A 20,792-nucleotide genomic window follows, 5' to 3' on the forward strand; every position below is an offset into this window, starting at 1 on the left:
CCTGTACCCACCTGACTTTGTACACCCCACCTGTACCCACCTGACTCTGTACACCTCACCTGTACCCACCTGACTCTGTACACCTCACCTGTACCCACCTGACTCTGTACACCCCACCTGTACCCACCTGACTCCGTACAACCCACCTGTGCTCACCTGATTCCATATACCTCACCTGACTACGTACACCTCACCTGTGCTCACCTGATTCCATATACCTCACCTGTACCCACCTGATTCCATATACCTCACCTGTACCCACCTGACTCCGTACACCTCACCTGTACCCACCTGACTCCGTACACCTCACCTGTACCATCCTTATTCCATATACCTGTCAGGGATGGGCTCAGCCCTTCCTTCTCTGAGCTGGCCGCTCAGCTGTTGGCTAATGGCCAGCTCCCATCTCTCTCCACAGTTACCCAGCTGTTGTTGATTCTGCTCGTCAGTCCTGCCTACTTGAAGCCGTCCAGCTCACTTTATCTCTGCCTTCTCCTTTGTCAACATCACAGAGACTTTCTCCTGCATTCCTGTTGAAGACTTGCTCAGCTGTCGTCCCTTCTGGCTCCTGATCCTGCTTGCTGTACTACTACGTTTATCTCTGGCTCTCTGACATTTGCTTGGCTGACTACCTGATCCAGTTACTGAACTCTGGCTTGTTTTGACTACGCTTACTCTGTTTACCTTATTATTATTATTAAACAAGTGTGATTTAACTTTACTTCTGTCTCGGTCTGATTCATGGTTTCTGACAGTAGGCGAAGGCCATGAATTCAGAAGATACAGTCAATCCACTTGTTGGTAATATTTTTTCCAGATTGGATGACCAGGATCACCGCATGGATCAGTTTGTCATGGTTTTACAAATGCTCCTGAGTCACACGGCTCACTGCTCCAGTCTCTGTGCAGGCACCTCAAGTATTACCTCTATAAGAGGTATGTCTGGTTCCGCCCGCTTCCCCAGCGATTTGGGGGCGATCCAGTCCAATGCAGAGGGTCCTCAATCAGGTTGAGATATACTTTAAGATGCTGCCCCAGGCGTTTCCCACAGACAGAAGCAAAGTAGGTTTCGTGATATCTTTGCTTTCTGAGAGAGCCTTGGTCTGGGCAAACCCTCTATGGGAGACGCAAAAACCTGTTGTTTGTGGCTTCATTTAAAGGGGTATTTGACGTTCCTGCATGCTCCGCTTCTGCTGCCAAGAGCCTCATGTCCATCTAACAGAGTACGAGAACTGTTGCCGACTACGCCATTGAGTTCCGTACTCTGGCAGCAGAGGTTGCTTGGAACAATGAAGCCCTCGTGGCTGCCTTCTCTCATGGTCTCTTGGATAACATCAAGGATGAGATAGCAGCCCGAGATATACCCACTGAGCTGGAGAGCTTGATCTTGTTTGCCATCCTCATTGACTCCAGTCTCAGAGAAAGACTTTCTTTTAAGGAGCGCTTGCGGAAGCCTCCTGTACGTTTGTCTCCGAGCTACAGTCCCACCTGTGCCTCCCTCACCTCCTGGTACCGAGTCTGTCAGTGAAGATGGACCCATGCACTTGGGCTTCACGCGACTCTCTGCGGAAGAGAGAACCTTTAGGAGGAGGGAGAGATTGTGCCTTTATTGTGGCCAGGCAGGTCACTTTTTGAAGTCTTGTCCTACTCGTCCAGGGAACGCCCGAACCTTGAGGTCCTGTCATGGACAGACCTTAGGTGGCCTTGTTTCATCCCAAGTTATCCAGAAGGATAAGCCCCTGGTTTCAGTCACCCTTTCTTGGGCTGAGTCATCTGTCGAGATACAGGCTGTAATCGACTCTGGGGCTGCAGGCCTGTTCATTGATGCTGCCTTTGTATCGCAGCACTCGATTCCGCTGCAGCTACGTGACACTCCACTTGCCATTGAGGCTCTTGACGGGAGACCCCTACAGCCTGCCCATGGGACTCATGAAACTGTTCTGTTGTCCATGGCCTTAGGGGCTCTTCACCATGAGATAATCCAATTCCAAGTTATTTCCTCATCTAGGTTCCCGCTGGTTATTGGTTATCCTTGTTACAGAGGCACAACCCCTCTTTTGATTGGTTCCGTGCTGAGGTTCTCTTCTGGTCACCACAATGCAGTGAGACGGTAGAAGGTAGCCAAGGTCCTGTGCACCTCTTCACTCTCCTCCCTGCCGGAGGAGTACCGCGATTTTAGCGATGTCTTTGACAAAGGTCAAGCCGGTAGATTGCCTCCACACCGGCCTTATGATTGCGCAATTGACCTTCAACCTGGTGCCATACCCCCTCAAGGCCGGGTTTACCCTTTGTCGGTTTTGGAGGATAAGGCCATGGAGGAGTATGTTGCAGACGCACTTTCTTGAGGTTTCATCCGCAAATCCTCGCCTCCTGCTGGTGCTGGTTTCTTCTTTGTGAAGAAGAAGAGCGGTGAACTGAGACCTTGTATTGATTATAAGGGGGTCTCAATCATTTCACGATTAAGAATGCCTACCCGATTCTGTTGATTACAGAGCTATTTGACCGCCTCAAGGGAGCAACGGTTTTCACTAAGCTTGATTTGAGAGGGGCTTACAATCTCGTGCAGATTAAGGAGGGCCACGAGTGGAAAACTGCGTTTAATACCAGAACAGGTCATTATGAGTATCTCGTAATGCCTTTTGGCCTTTGTAACGCCCCAGCAGTGTTCCAGGAATTTATTAATGATGTCCTCCGAGATTTGTTGCAGTTATGTGTGGTGGTTTATCTCGATGATATCCTCATATTTTCCAAGTCCCCGGAGAGCCACCACACAGATGTCTGTTGTGTGCGTCAGAAACTGAGAGACAACAATCTCTATTGTAAACTGGAGAAGTGCGAGTTCCATCGTGAACAGGTTAAATTCCTGGGCTATGTCATTTCCACTGCTGGCTTTTCGATAGACCCAGAGAAACTTTCAGCGGTCCTACAGTGGCCCCGACCCGTGGGGTTACTTCTTCTGCAGCGTTTCCTGGGCTTTGCCAACTATTATCGGAAGTTTATTTGTAACTTCACGTCTCTGGTCAAGCCCCTGACGGAGGGTGAACTAGAATTACATCGGGCAGACAGGTCAGTTAGGGGTCAGACATTAATGGAGGGTGGGATGGGGGGAGGGTTATGGCAGGTGACAAGAAAGTTCCCATGTTGCAAACAGCCATTGGAAACTATAGTGCCATTTGTACTACTAAAAATTATATGAAAAACACCAGAGCAAAATGTAATAATGCATTAAAGTGTTTGTTCACCAATGCCAGAAGTCTGCCAAGCAAAATAGGTGAGTTGGAAGCTCTGGTGCATGAGGAGAGCTATGATGTAATCGGTATTGCTGAAACTTGGCTTCAATCCTCACATGACTGGGCTACTAATATTCCTGGCTATGCACTCTTTTGGAGAGACAGGCTAAAAAGGAAAGGTGGCGGGGTCTGTCTCTATGTGAGAAGTGATCTCAAAGCAAATGTGAAAGAGGACCTGGTGGATGGAGAGTGTGATGAGTCTGAAGCATTATGGGTGGAACTGCATATAGATGGGCGTAGTTCAAAGTTAATCATTGGAGTTTGTTGTAGACCACCCAATGTTAACGAGGAGGTGGAGACTCAGCTCCTTGCACAGATGGAAAGGGCTGCTAGGGCTGGGACGGTGATAATAATGGGGGATTTTAACTACCCAGAAATTGACTGGAGTAATGGCATTGCTGGGACAGTTAAAGGGCAAAAATTTATAAACCTAGTACAGGACATATTTTATGGTCCAGTTTATTGAGGCCCCAACTAGGAATGAAGCTCTGTTGGACCTGGTAATCTCAAACCATGCAGAGCTTATTACTAATGTCCAGATAAAGGAACACCTGGGTAGCAGTGATCATAACATGATTTCATTTGATGTTAGCTGTAAACAAGAAATACATAGGGAAAGATAAAAACACTTCACTTCAAGAGAAAACATTTTCCAAGGATGAGGGCTGCTCTCGAGGACTTAGACTGGGAGGGAATATTGGCAGCGATAAACACAGAACAGAAATGGGAATTCTTCAAAAAGACTGTTTGGGACCTCACTGCAAAGTATATTCCGTGGTATACTTAGACAGAGGGGTGGCTGTGGACGTGGTATACTTGGACAGAGGGGTGGCTGTGGACGTGGTATACTTGGACAGAGGGATGGCTGTGGATGTGGTATACCTGGACAGAGGGGTGGCTGTGGACGTGGTATACTTGGACAGAGAGGTGGCTGTGGACGTGGTATACCTGGACAGAGGGGTGGCTGTGGACGCGGTATACTTGGACAGAGGGGTGGCTGTGGACGTGGTATACTTGGACAGAGGGGTGGCTGTGGTCGCGGTATACTTGGACAGAGGGGTGGCTGTGGACGTGGTATACTTGGACAGAGGGGTGGACGTGGTATACTTGGACAGAGGGGTGGCTGTGGACGTGGTATACCTGGACAGAGGGGTGGCTGTGGACGTGGTATACCTGGACAGAGGGGTGGCTGTGGACGTGGTATACCTGGACAGAGGGGTGGCTGTGGACGTGGTATACCTGGACAGAGGGGTGGCTGTGGACGTGGTATACCTGGACAGAGGGGTGGCTGTGGACGTGGTATACTTGGGAAGAGAGGTGGCTGTGGACGTGGTATACCTGGACAGAGGGGGTAGCTGTGGACGTGGTATATTTGGACAGAGGGGTGGCTGTGGACGTGGTATACTTGGACAGAGAGGTGGCTGTGGACGAGGTATACTTGGACAGAGGGGTGGCTGTGGACGTGGTATACTTGAACAGAGAGGTGGCTGTGGACGTGGTATACTTGGACAGGGGGTGGCTGTGGACATGGTATACTTGGACAGAGGGGTGGCTGTGGACGTAGTATACTTGGACAGAGAGGTGGCTGTGGACGTGGTATACTTGGACATAGGGGTGGCTGTGGACGTGGTATACTTGGACAGAGAGGTGGCTGTGGACGTGGTATACTTGGACAGAGGGGTGGCGGTGGACGTGGTATACTTGGACAGAGGGGTGGCGGTGGACGTGGTATACTTGGACAGAGGGATGGCTGTGGATGTGGTATACCTGGACAGAGGGGTGGCTGTGGACATGGTATACTTGGACAGAGAGGTGGACGTGGTATACCTGGACAGAGGGGTGGCTGTGGACCCGGTATACTTGGACAGAGGGGTGGCTGTGGATGTGGTATACTTGGACAGAGGGGTGGCTGTGGACGTGGTATACTTGGACAGAGGGGTGGCTGTGGACGTGGTATACTTGGACAGAGGGGTGGCTGTGGACGTGGTATACTTGGACAGAGGGGTGGCTGTGGACGTGGTATACCTGGACAGAGGGGTGGCTGTGGAAGTGGTATACCTGGACAGAGGGGTGGCTGTGGACGTGGTATACTTGGGAAGAGAGGTGGCTATGGACGCGGTATACTTGGGAAGAGAGGTGGCTGTGGATGTGGTATACCTGGACAGAGGGGGTAGCTGTGGACGTGGTATACTTGGACAGAAGGGTGGCTGTGGACGTGGTATACTTGGACAGAGAGGTGGCTGTGGACGAGGTATACTTGAACATAGAGGTGGCTGTGGACGTGGTATACTTGGACAGGGGGTGGCTGTGGACGTGGTATACTTGGACAGAGGGGTGGCTGTGGACGTGGTATACTTGGACAGAGGGGTGGCTGTGGACGTGGTATACTTGGACAGAGGGGTGGCTGTGGACGTGGTATACTTGGACAGAGAGGTGGCTGTGGACGTGGTATACTTGGACAGAGGGGTGGCTGTGGACGTGGTATAAATGGACAGAGGGGTGGCTGTGGACGTGGTATACTTGGACAGAGGGGTGGCTGTGGACGTGGTATACTTGGACAGAGAGGTGGCTGTGGACGTGGTATACTTGGACAGAGGGGTGGCGGTGGACGTGGTATACTTGGACAGAGGGGTGGCTGTGGACGTGGTATACTTGGACAGAGAGGTGGCTGTGGACGTGGTATACTTGGACAGAGGGGTGGCGGTGGACGTGGTATACTTGGACAGAGGGGTGGCGGTGGACGTGGTATACTTGGACAGAGGGGTGGCGGTGGACGTGGTATACTTGGACAGAGAGGTGGCTGTGGACGTGGTATACTTGGACAGAGGGGTGGCGGTGGACGTGGTATACTTGGACAGAGGGGTGGCTGTGGACGTGGTATGCTTGGACAGAGGGGTGGCGGTGGACGTGGTATACTTGGACAGAGGGGTGGCGGTGGACGTGGTATACTTGGACAGAGGGGTGGCGGTGGACGTGGTATACTTGGACAGAGGGGTGGCGGTGGACGTGGTATACTTGGACAGAGAGGTGGCTGTGGACGAGGTATACTTGAACAGAGAGGTGGCTGTGGACGTGGTATACTTGGACAGAGAGGTGGCTGTGGACGTGGTATACTTGGACAGAGAGGTGGCTGTGGACGTGGTATACTTGGACAGAGAGGTGGCTGTGGACGTGGTATACTTGGACAGAGGGGTGGCTGTGGACGTGGTATACTTGGACAGAGGGGTGGCTGTGGACGTGGTATACTTGGACAGAGGGGTGGCTGTGGACGTGGTATACTTGGACAGAGGGATGGCTGTGGACGTGGTATAGTTGGACAGAGGGGTGGCTGTGGACATGGTATACCTGGACAGAGGGGTGGCTGTGGACGTGGTATACTTGGACAGAGGGATGGCTGTGGACGTGGTATAGTTGGACAGAGGGGTGGCTGTGGACATGGTATACCTGGACAGAGGGGTGGCTGTGGACGTGGTATACTTGGACAGAGGGGTGGCGGTGGACGTGGTATACTTGGACAGAGGGGTGGCTGTGGACGTGGTATACTTGGGCAGAGGGGTGCCTGTGGACGTGGTATACTTGGACAGAGGGGTGGCTGTGGACGTGGTATACTTGGACAGAGGGGTGGCTGTGGACGTGGTATACTTGGACAGAGGGGTGACTGTGGACGTGGTATACTTGGACAGAGGGGTGGCTGTGGACGTGGTATACTTGGACAGAGGGGTGGCTGTGGACGTGGTATACTTGGACAGAGGGGTGGCTGTGGATGTGGTATACTTGGATTTTGCAAAAGCCTTCGATACAGTTCCCCACCCACGGCTCATGTGTAAGGTAAAGTCTACAGGCTTGGAAATATCAGTTTGTAAATGGATAGAAAACTGGCTAAAAGACAGAATTCAGAGAGTCGTGGTTAATGATTCTTACTCTGAATGGTCTAAGGTTATCAGTGGTGTACCCCAAGGTTCAGTGTTATCAGTGGTGTACCCCAAGGTTCAGTGTTATCAGTGGTGTACCCCAAGGTTCAGTGTTATCAGTGGTGTACCCCAAGGTTCAGTGTTATCAGTGGTGTACCCCAAGGTTCAGTGTTATCAGTGGTGTACCCCAAGGTTCAGTGTTATCAGTGGTGTACCCCAAGGTTCAGTGTCATTAGTGGTGTACCCCAAGGTTCAGTGTTATCAGTGGTGTACTCCAAGGTTCAGTGTTATCAGTGGTGTACCTCAAAGTTCAGTGTTATCAGTGGTGTACCCCAAGGTTCAGTGTTATCAGTGGTGTACCCCAAGGTTCAGTGTCATTAGTGGTGTACCCCAAGGTTCAGTGTTATCAGTGGTGTACCCCAAGGTTCAGTGTCATTAGTGGTGTACCCCAAGGTTCAGTGTTATCAGTGGTGTACTCCAAGGTTCAGTGTTATCAGTGGTGTACCTCAAGGTTCAGTGTTATCAGTGGTGTACCCCAAGGTTCCGGTGTTATCAGTGGTGTACTCCAAGGTTCAGTGTTATCAGTGGTGTACTCCAAGGTTCAGTGTTATCAGTGGTGTACCTCAAGGTTCAGTGTTATCAGTGGTGTACCCCAAGGTTCAGTGTTATCAGTGGTATACCCCAAGGTTCAGTGTTATCAGTGGTGTACTCCAAGGTTCAGTGTTATCAGTGGTGTACCTCAAGGTTCAGTGTTATCAGTGGTGTACCTCAAGGTTCAGTGTTATCAGTGGTGTACCCCAAGGTTCAGTGTTATCAGTGGTGTACCCCAAGGTTCAGTGTTATCAGTGGTGTACCCCAAGGTTCAGTGTTATCAGTGGTGTACCCCAAGGTTCAGTGTCAGTGGTGTACCCCAAGGTTCAGTGTTATCAGTGGTGTACCCCAAGGTTCCGGTGTTATCAGTGGTGTACCTCAAGGTTCAGTGTTATCAGTGGTGTACTCCAAGGTTCAGTGTTATCAGTGGTGTACCTCAAGGTTCAGTGTTATCAGTGGTGTACTCCAACGTTCAGTGTTATCAGTGGTGTACCCCAAGGTTCAGTGTTATCAGTGGTGTACCCCAAGGTTCAGTGTTATCAGTGGTGTACCTCAAGGTTCAGTGTTATCAGTGGTGTACCTCAAGGTTCAGTGTTATCAGTGGTGTACCCCAAGGTTCAGTGTTATCAGTGGTGTACCCCAAGGTTCGGCGTTATCAGTGGTGTACCCCAAGGTTCAGTGTTATCAGTGGTGTACCCCAAGGTTCAGTGTTATCAGTGGTGTACCCCAAGGTTCAGTGTTATCAGTGGTGTACCCCAAGGTTCAGTGTTATCAGTGGTGTACCCCAAGGTTCAGTGTTATCAGTGGTGTACCCCAAGGTTCAGTGTTATCAGTGGTGTACCCCAAGGTTCAGTGTTATCAGTGGTGTACCCCAAGGTTCAGTGTCATTAGTGGTGTACCCCAAGGTTCCGTGTTATCAGTGGTGTACCCCAAGGTTCAGTGTTATCAGTGGTGTACCTCAAGGTTCAGTGTTATCAGTGGTGTACCCCAAGGTTCAGTGTTATCAGTGGTGTACCCCAAGGTTCCGTGTTATCAGTGGTGTACCCCAAGGTTCAGTGCTGGGACCCTTACTCTTTAATATCTTTATAAATGATATTGGGTCTGGGATCAAAAGTAACATTTCTGTCTTTGTAGATGACACCAAGCTATGCAGTGGAATAACGTCCTTACAGGATGTCTCCAATTTACAAGCTGACCTCAATGCTCTGTCTAATTGGGCGACTGTGGCAGATGAGGTTTAATGTTAATAAATGTAAAGTTATGCACTTGGGGGCTAAGAATATGCATCATACATACTAGGGGGAGTACAACTGGGGGAATCCGTAGTGGAGAAGGATCTGGGGGTTTTGGTAGATCATAAGCTCAATAATAACATGCAATGCCAAGCCGCTGTCTCCAAAGCGAGCAAAGTCCTTTCTTGTATTAAGAGAGGTATGGACTCCAGAGAGAGAGAGACATCATCTGTACAAATCATTAGTAAGATCTCATCTGGAATATGAAGTTCAGTTTTGGGCTCCAGTTCTCAGAAAGGATATCGGGGAACTGGAGAAAGTGCAGAGAAGAGCAACCAAACTGATAAGAGGCATGGAGGAGCTCAGCTATGAGGAAAGATTAGAGGAACTGAATTTGTTCACTCTTGAGAAGAGCAGATTAAGGGGGATATGATCACCATGTATAAATATATAAGGGGGGGATATGATCTCCATGTATAAATACATAAGAGGGGATATGATCTCCATGTATAAATACATAAGGGGGATATGGATCTCCATGTATAAATACATAAGGGGGGATATGATCTCCATGTATAAATACATAAGGGGGGGATATGATCTCCATGTATAAATATATAAGGGGGGATATGATCTCCATGTATAAATATATAAGGGGGGGATATGATCTCCATGTATAAATACATAAGGGGGATATGATCTCCATGTATAAATACATAAGGGGGGATATGATCTCTATGTATAAATATATAAGGGGGGATATGATCTCCATGTATAAATACATAAGGGGGATATGATCACCATGTATAAATACATAAGGGGGGATATGATCTCCATGTATAAATACATAAGGGGGATATGATGTCCATATATAAATACATAAGGGGGGATATGATCTCCATGTATAAATACATAAGGGGGGGTATGATCTCCATATATAAATACATAAGGGGGGATATGATCTCCATATATAAATACATAAGGGGGGATATGATCACCATGTATAAATACATAAGGGGGGATATGATCACCATGTATAAATACATAAGGGGGGATATGATGTCCATGTATAAATACATAAGGGGGGGGGGGGATATGATCTCCATATATAAATACATAAGGGGGGGATATGATCTCCATATATAAATACATAAGGGGGGATATGATGTCCATGTATAAATACATAAGGGGGGGGGATATGATCTCCATATATAAATACATAAGGGGGGGGGGATATGATCTCCATATATAAATACATAAGGGGGGATATGATGTCCATGTATAAATACATAAGGGGGATATGATGTCCATGTATAAATACATAAGGGGGGATATGATCTCCATGTATAAATACATAAGGGGGGGTATGATCTCCATATATAAATACATAAGGGGGGATATGATCTCCATATATAAATACATAAGGGGGGATATGATCTCTATGTATAAATACATAAGGGGGGATATGATCTCCATGTATAAATACATAAGAGGGGGATATGATGTCCATGTATAAATACATAAGGGGGGATATGATCACCATGTATAAATACATAAGGGGGATATTATCACCATGTATAAATACATAAGGGGGATATGATGTCCATGTATAAATACATAAGGGGGGATATGATGTCCATGTATAAATACATAAGGGGGGATATGATCTCCATGTATAATACATAAGGGGGGGATATGATCTCCATGTATAAATACATAAGGGGGATATGATCTCCATGTATAAATACATAAGGGGGGATATGATGTCCATGTATAAATACATAAGGGGGGGATATGATCTCCATGTATAAATACATAAGGGGGGGGGTGTGATCTCCATGTATAAATACATAAGGGGGGATATGATCACCATGTATAAATACATAAGGGGGGATATGATCTCCATGTATAAATACATAAGGGGGATATGATCACCATGTATAAATACATAAGGGGGGGTATGATCTCCATGTATAAATACATAAGGGGGGATATGATCTCCATGTAAATACATAAGGGGGGGATATGATCTCCATGTATAAATACATAAGGGGGGATATGATCTCCATGTATAAATACATAAGGGGGGATATGATCACCATGTATAATACATAAGGGGGATATGATCTCCATGTATAAATACATAAGGGGGAATATGATCTCCATGTATAGATATGATCTCCATGTATAAATACATAAGGGGGATATGATCTCCATGTATAAATACATAAGGGGGGGGGGCTATGATCTCCATGTATAAATACATAAGGGGGGATATTGATCTCCATATATAAATATATAAGGGGGGGGGGCTATGATCTCCATGTATAAATACATAAGGGGGGATATGATCTCCATGTATAAATACATAAGGGGGGATATAATTTCCATGTATAAATACATAAGGGGGATATGATCTCCATGTATAAATACTAAAGGGGGGATATGATCTCCATGTATAAATACATAAGGGGGGATATTATCTCCATGTATAAATATATAAGGGGGATATGATGTCCATGTATAAATACATAAGGGGGGATATGATCTCCATGTATAAATACATAAGGGGGGATATGATCTCCATGTATAGATACATAAGGGGGGATATGATCTCCATGTATAAATACATAAGGGGGGATATGATCACCATGTATAAATACATAAGGGGGGATATGATCTCCATGTATAAATACATAAGGGGGGGATATTATCACCATGTATAAATATATAAGGGGGGACTATGATCTCCATGTATAAATACATAAGGGGGATATGATCTCCATGTATAAATACATAAGGGGGGATATGATCTCCATGTATAAATACATAAGGGGGATATGATCTCCATGTATAAATACATAAGGGGGGATATGATCTCCATGTATAAATACATAAGGGGGATATGATCTCCATGTATAAATACATAAGGGGGATATGATCTCCATGTATAAATACATAAGGGGGGATATGATCACCATGTATAAATACATAAGGGGGGATATGATCTCCATGTATAAATACATAAGGGGGGATATTATCACCATGTATAAATATATAAGGGGGATATGATCTCCATGTATAAATACATAAGGGGGATATGATCACTATGTATAAATATATAAGGGGGGGATATGATGTCCATGTATAAATACATAAGGGGGGATATGATGTCCATGTATAAATACATAAGGGGGATATGATCTCCATGTATAAATACATAAGGGGGGATATGATCTCCATGTATAAATACATAAGGGGGATATGATCACTATGTATAGATACATAAGGGGGGATATGATGTCCATGTATAAATACATAAGGGGGGGGGGGGATATGATCTCCATGTATAAATACATAAGGGGGGATATGATCTCCATGTATAAATATATAAGGGGGATATGATGTCCATGTATAAATATATAAGGGGGATATGATCTCCATGTATAAATACATAAGAGGGGATATGATGTCCATGTATAAATACATAAGGGGGGATATGATGTCCATGTATAAATACATAAGAGGGGATATGATGTCCATGTATAAATACATAAGGGGGATATGATCTCCATGTATAAATACATAAGAGGGGATATGATGTCCATGTATAAATACATAAGGGGGATATGATCTCCATGTATAAATACATAAGGGGGGGATATGATGTCCATGTATAAATACATAAGGGGGATATGATCACTATGTATAGATACATAAGGGGGGATATGATCTCCATGTATAAATACATAAGGAGGATATGATCTCCATGTATAAATACATAAGGGGGGATATGATCTCCATGTATAAATACATAAGGAGGATATGATCTCCATGTATAGATACATAAGGGGGGATATGATCTCCATGTATAGATACATAAGGGGGGATATGATGTCCATGTATAAATACATAAGGGGGGGGGATATGATCTCCATGTATAAATACATAAGGTGGGGGATATGATCTCCATGTATAAATACATAAGGGGGGGATATGATCTCCATGTATAAATACATAAGGGGGGGATATGATCTCCATGTATAAATACATAAGGGGGGATATGATGTCCATGTATAAATACATAAGGGGGATATGATCTCCATGTATAAATACATAAGAGGGGATATGATGTCCATGTATAAATACATAAGGGGGGGATATGATTTCCATGTATAAATACATAAGGGGGGATATGATCTCCATGTATAAATACATAAGAGGGGATATTATCACCATGTATAAATACATAAGGGGGGATATGATCTCCATGTATAAATACATAAGGGGGGATATGATCTCCATGTATAAATACATAAGAGGGGATATGATGTCCATGTATAAATACATAAGGGGGGATATGATCTCCATGTATAATACATAAGGGGGGATATGATCTCCATGTATAAATACATAAGGGGGGATATGATCACCATGTATAAATACATAAGGGGGATATGATCTCCATGTATAATACATAAGGGGGGATATGATCTCCATGTATAAATACATAAGGGGGGATATGATCTCCATGTATAAATACATAAGGGGGGATATGATGTCCATGTATAAATACATAAGGGGGGATATGATCTCCATGTATAATACATAAGGGGGATATGATCTCCATGTATAAATACATAAGGGGGGATATGATCACCATGTATAAATACATAAGGGGGGATATGATCTCCATGTATAAATACATAAGGGGGGATATGATCTCCATGTATAAATACATAAGGGGGGATATGATCTCCCTGTATAAATACATAAGGGGGGATATTATCTCCATGTATAAATACATAAGGGGGGGGGGGGTATGATCTCCATGTATAAATACATAAGGGGGGATATGATCTCCATGTATAAATACATAAGGGGGGATATGATCTCCATGTATAAATACATAAGGGGGGATATGATCTCCCTGTATAAATACATAAGGGGGGATATTATCTCCATGTATAAATACATAAGGGGGGGGGGGTATGATCTCCATGTATAAATACATAAGGGGGGATATGATCTCCATGTATAATACATAAGGGGGGATATGATCTCCATGTATAAATACATAAGGGGGGGATATGATCTCCATGTATAAATACATAAGGGGGGATATGATCTCCATGTATAAATACATAAGGGGGGGATATGATTTCCATGTATAAATACATAAGGGGGATATGATCACCATGTATAAATACATAAGGGGGGGGATATGATCTCCATGTATAAATACATAAGGGGGGATATGATCTCCATGTATAAATACATAAGGGGGATATGATCTCCATGTATAAATACATAAGGGGGGATATGATCTCCATGTATAAATACATAAGGGGGGATATGATCTCCATGTATAAATACATAAGGGGGGATATGATCTCTATGTATAGATATGATCTCCATGTATAAATACATGAGGGGGGATATGATCTCCATGTATAAATACATAAGGGGGGATATGATCTCCATGTATAAATACATAAGGGGGATATAATTTCCATGTATAAATACATAAGGGGGATATGATCTCCATGTATAAATACATAAGGGGGATATGATCTCCATGTATAAATACACAAGGCCGGGGGATATGATCTCCATGTATAAATACATAAGGGGGGATATGATCTCCCTGTATAAATACATAAGGGGGGATATGATCACCATGTATAAATACATAAGGGGGGGATATGATCTCCATGTATAAATACATAAGGGGGGATATGATCTCCATGTATAAATACATAAGGGGGGGATATGATCTCCATGTATAAATACATAAGGGGGATATGATCACCATGTATAAATACATAAGGGGGGGGATATGATCTCCATGTATAAATACATAAGGGGGGATATGATCTCCATGTATAAATACATAAGGGGGATATGATCTCCATGTATAAATACATAAGGGGGGATATGATCTCCATGTATAAATACATAAGGGGGGATATGATCTCCATGTATAAATACATAAGGGGGGATATGATCTCTATGTATAGATATGATCTCCATGTATAAATACATGAGGGGGGATATGATCTCCATGTATAAATACATAAGGGGGGATATGATCTCCATGTATAAATACATAAGGGGGATATAATTTCCATGTATAAATACATAAGGGGGATATGATCTCCATGTATAAATACATAAGGGGGATATGATCTCCATGTATAAATACACAAGGCCGGGGATATGATCTCCATGTATAAATACATAAGGGGGGATATGATGTCCATGTATAAATACATAAGGGGGGATATGATCTCCATGTATAAATACATAAGGGGGGATATGATCTCCATGTATAAATACATAAGGGGGATATGATCTCCATGTATAAATATATAAGGGGGATATGATCTCCATGTATAAATACATAAGGGGGGATATGATCTCCATGAATAAATACATAAGGGGGATATGATCTCCATGTATAAATATATAAGGGGGATATGATCTCCATGTATAAATACATAAGGGGGATATGATCTCCATGTATAAATACATAAGGGGGATATGATCTCCATGTATAAATACATAAGGGGGATATGATGTCCATGTATAAATACATAAGGGGGGATATGATCACCATGTATAATACATAAGGGGGGATATGATCTCCATGTATAAATACATAAGGGGGGATATGATCTCCATGTATAAATACATAAGGGGGATATGATCTCCATGTATAAATACATAAGGGGGGATATGATCTCCATGTATAAATACATAAGGGGGAATATGATCTCCATGTATACCTACATAAGGGGGGGATATGATCTCCATGTATAAATATATAAGGGGTCCATATAGTGAACTTGGTGTTGAGTCGATCACTTTAAGGTCATCACAGAGGACAAGGGGGCACTCTTTACGACTGGAGGAAGAGAGATTTCATCTCCAAATATGGAAAGGTTTCTTCACAGTAAGAGCTGTGATAATGTGGAATAGACTCCCTCCAGAGGTGGATCTGACCAGCTCAGAAGATTGCTATAAGAAAGGCCTGGATACTTTCCTAAATATACAGAATAGAACTGGGTGACATTTATAGGTAAAGTTGATCGAGGGAAAATCCGATTGCTTCTCGGGGGATCAGGAAGGAATTTTTTCCCCTGCTGTAGCAAATTGGAGCATGCTCTGCTGGGGTTTTTTGCCTTCCTCTTGATCAACTGAGGGTATAGAATTGGGTATATGGGATTGTAAGATATATTTTTTTTTTTTTATGGTTGAACTGGATGGACTTGTGTCTTTTTTCAACCTGACTAACTATGTAACTATGATATGACCAGAGAAGATGGTAACCCACAGAGTTGGTCTCCGGAGTCCATTAAGGCCTTTGAGAGTCTCAAGGCTTCCTTTGTTTCTGCTCCTGTGGTGGCACATCCTGATTCTACGTTGCCTTTTATCCTTGAGGTTGATGCTTCTGAGACAGAAGTTGGCTCCCTTCTGTCTCAAGGTCCTACCTCTTAGAGCACTATGCATCCTTGTGGCTACTTTTCCAAGAAATTGTCACCTGCAGAGTGCAATTACGAGATTGGTGACAGAGAGCTGTTGGCGATCATTTTAGCCCTGAAAGAATGGAGACATCTCCTCAAAGGTACCACTGTGCCGGTTCTCATTCTTACTGACCATAAGAATCTCACATTCTTGTCTGAGGCTAAACGTCTCTCTCCCAGAAGGGCGCGATGGGCTCTTTTCTTGTCAAGTTTCAATTACATTGTCTCATTCTTACCCGGTACTAAGAATGTAAGGGCTGACGTCTTTTCACGACAATTTTCCTCCATTTCCAAGTTGGAGTCGGTTCCGGTTCCTGTGATTCCTCCTGATCGTATTCTGGCTACGGTTCGCACCAGTATCACTTCTCCTTTGGGTGACAAAATTCTTGCTGCTCAGGTCCATGCTCCTACTGAGAAACCTTGTGACCGCTGCTTTGTCCCAGAGAGTCTCTGTACTGCTGTGCTCCAGACTTACCATTCTCCCAAGGCAGCTGGCCACCCTGGGAAGAATCAACTCGTTTGGGCCATTTCCCAACAATTCTGGTGGCCTAGTCTATGTGCTGATGTAACTGCCTTCGTAGCTGCCTGTTCATGTGTGTGCTCAGAGTAATACTCCACGACACCTTCCAGTGGGCCTCCTACAACCCATACCCAATGGAGAGAGGCCCTGAACCCACCTGTCTATGGATTTCATTGTGGAGTTACCCAACTCCCAAGGCAGCACTGTTATCCTTATGGTGGTTGACCGGTTCTCAAAGATGTGTCATTGTATTCCACTTAAGAAGTTGCCCACTTCTAAGGAACTGGCTTCTATTTTTGCTTGGGAGATCTTTCGCTTACATGGGCTACCCAAGGTGATTGTCTCGGACAGGGGTAGTCAGTTTGTCTCCCGGTTCTGGCGAGCCTTTTGTGTACAGTTGGGAATTCAGCTTGCTTTCTCCTCTGCGTATCACCCGCAGTCTAATGGGGCCGCAGGACGAGCCAATCAGTCCTTGGAGCAATTCCTACGTTGCTATATTTCTGACTATCAACTGGTCAGACCTATTACCGTGGGCAGAGTTTGCTTACAATGGTGCCTTGAATTCTGCTTCCCGATTGTCTCCGTTTAGTGAGAACTATGGTTTCCAACCTTCTATGTTGCCTGACTCGTTTGTTCCGCAGAGTATTCCTGCACTAGAGGAGCATCTCCGTGGTCTTCGTTCCACTTGGGCTCAAGTCCAGGAGGCTTTGCATTATGCTGATGATAGGTACAGACTTCATGCTGACCGCAGACGCCTGCCTGCGCCTTCCTACCAGTTTGGGGACAGAGTCTGGCTGTCATCTCACAACCTCCGACTTCTTCGTGTTCCCTCACTGAAGTTCACACCTCGGTTTATTGGGCCTTTTCGTATTCTTCGCAGGATTAACCCAGTGGTTTGCGCATTAGACCTTCCTTCTAATATGCGTATTTCGAATGTATTTCATGTCTCCTTATGAAAACCTTTGGTCTGCAACAGTTTTACCACCTCGGTGCCACGTCCTCACCCTGTACAGGTTGAGGACCATAAGGAGTATCAAGTACAATCCATTGTTGACTCCCGTTGGTTCCATGAGCACATACAGTACCTGGTGCATTGGAAGGGGTACGGTCCGGAGGAACGCTCTTGGGTCTCATCCTCGGACATACATGCCCCTGTCTTCCTCCGTGATTTCCATAGATGTTTCCCCCTGGTGGTCCCCCGAGGGGGAGGGGTCGTTGAGGAGGGGGTACTGTCAGGGCTGAGCTCAGCCCTTCCTTCTCTGAGCTGGCCACTCAGCTGTCGGCTAATTCCCAGCTTCCATCTCTCTCCACAGATGTTGTTGATTCTGCTCGTCAGTCCTGCCTACTTAAAGTCGTCCAGCTCACTTGAGCCTTCACCTTTGTCAACATCACAGAGACTTTCTCCTGCGTTCCTGTTGAAGACTTGCTCGGCTGACGTCCCTTCTGGCTCCTGATCCTGCTTGCTGTACTACTACGTTCATCTCTAGCTCTCTGACATTGGCTTGGCTGACTATCCGATCCAGTTACTGAACTTTGGCTTGTTTTGACCACGCTTACTCTGTTTACCTTATTATTATTATTATTGTTAAACAAGTGTGATTAAACTGTACTTCTGTCTCGGTCTGATTCATGGTTCCTGATAATACCTCACCTGTACCCTCCTGATTCCATATACCCCATCTGTACCCTCCTGACTCTGTACACCTGACCTGTACTCACCTGATTCAATGTACCCACCTGACTCCATACACCTCACCTGTACCCTCCTGATTCCATATACCCCATCTGTACCCCCCTGACTCCGTACACCTGACCTGTACTCACCTGATTTCATGTACCCTCCTGACTCCGTACACCTGACCTGTACTCACCTGATTCCATGTACCCTCCTGACTCCGTACACCTCACCTGTACTCACCTGATTCCATACACCTCACCTGTACCCTCCTGATTCCATATACCCCATCTGTACCCTCCTGACTCCGTACACCTGACCTGTACTCACCTGATTCCATGTACCCTCCTGACTCCGTACACCTGACCTGTACTCACCTGATTTCATGTACCCTCCTGACTCCGTACACCTGACCTGTACTCACCTGATTCCATGTACCCTCCTGACTCCGTACACCTCACCTGTACTCACCTGATTCCATACACCTCACCTGTACCCTCCTGATTCCATATACCCCATCTGTACCCTCCTGACTCCGTACACCTGACCTGTACTCACCTGATTCCATGTACCCTCCTGACTCCGTACACCTGACCTGTACTCACCTGATTCAATGTACCCACCTGACTCCATACACCTCACCTGTACCCTCCCGATTCCATATACCCCATCTGTACCCTCCTGACTCCGTACACCTGACCTGTACTCACCTGATTCCATGTACCCTCCTGACTCCGTACACCTCACCTGTACCCTCCTGATTCCATATACCCCATCTGTACCCTCCTGACTCCGTACACCTGACCTGTACTCACCTGATTCCATGTACCCTCCTGACTCCATACACCTGACCTGTACTCACCTGATTCAATGTACCCACCTGATTCCATACACCTCACCTGTACCCTCCTGATTCCATATACCCCATCTGTACCCTCCTGACTCCGTACACCTGACCTGTACTCACCTGATTCCATGTACCCTCCTGACTCCGTACACCTCACCTGTACCCTCCTGATTCCATATACCCCATCTGTACCCTCCTGACTCCGTACACCTGACCTGTACTCACCTGATTCCATGTACCCTCCTGACTCCGTACACCTCACCTGTACCCTCCTGATTCCATATACCCCATCTGTACCCACCTGACTCCGTACACCTGACCTGTACTCACCTGATTCCATGTACCCTCCTGACTCCGTACACCTCACCTGTGCCCACCTGACTCTGTACCCCTCCCCCACCACCACACACACACACACCTGTACTATCAGGAATAGTGTGACTGCTGGTTTCACCTGCTGGTGGCACTGTTACGCTTAGCACCAAAGAGTGTAATTCTAGTGGACACCAGCGGGTGTCTCCCTGCCAGGACTATCAACCAGCTATCAAGCACACCTGTTATGGGTCTGCTGGTCTATATAAACCTACCCTAAACCAAAGCTCATTGCTTCAGAATTCCGTCGGCTAGGCGTGTCCTGCCTGTCCCTGATATGGGTCCTGCCTTGCCCTGGACTCCGTTCCATGTACCCCGCCCTTGTGACCCGTTCTTTGTACCTGCTCCCATTACGGTCTGTTTCCTGTACCTGATCCCATTACGGTCTGTTCCCTTTGCTTTTCTCCCTGCCTGGGTTATTTATGTTTGTTTCCTGTGCTTATCAATGTATGATTATTAGTTAGTTAGTTGGGTGTTTTGGGGTTTTGCTGTGTCTTTATCTTAAATAAACATACTTTTTTCACGTATTTGTTTGTTCCTAATTCCTTGGTGCAGCCCAACGATCTGATCGCCTGTATTGTATATCTGTGTATGACATCCCCTGACATGTACCCACCTGACTGTACACCCCACCTGTACCCACCTGACTGTACACCCCACCTGTACCCACCTGACTGTACACCCCACCTGTACCCACCTGACTGTACACCCCACCTGTACCCACCTGACTGCACACCCCACCTGTACCCACCTGACTGCACACCCCACCTGTACCCACCTGACTGCACACCCCACCTGTACCCACCTGACTCTGTACACGCTCACCTG

The 20,792-nt window shown here is 45.7% G+C and overlaps 1 protein-coding gene across 3 annotated transcripts in view; it reads left to right on the forward strand.

The window, feature by feature from the left end:
- Positions 1-20,792, forward strand: part of LOC141133889 (monocarboxylate transporter 13-like) — a 51,433-nt gene that overhangs the window by 18,446 nt on the left and 12,195 nt on the right. Inside the window, exon 1 of one of the 3 annotated variants that reach the window (XM_073623493.1) lies at positions 20,219-20,348. The exons of the other annotated variants lie outside the window; for them this stretch is intronic. The gene's annotated coding sequence lies outside the window, so the exon portion shown is untranslated. Of the gene's footprint in view, positions 1-20,218; positions 20,349-20,792 lie in introns of those variants that run through there. 3 annotated transcript variants of the gene reach the window in all.

Source organism: Aquarana catesbeiana, linkage group LG03 (assembly GCF_042186555.1).
Source record: "Aquarana catesbeiana isolate 2022-GZ linkage group LG03, ASM4218655v1, whole genome shotgun sequence".
Taxonomy (NCBI): domain Eukaryota; kingdom Metazoa; phylum Chordata; class Amphibia; order Anura; family Ranidae; genus Aquarana; species Aquarana catesbeiana.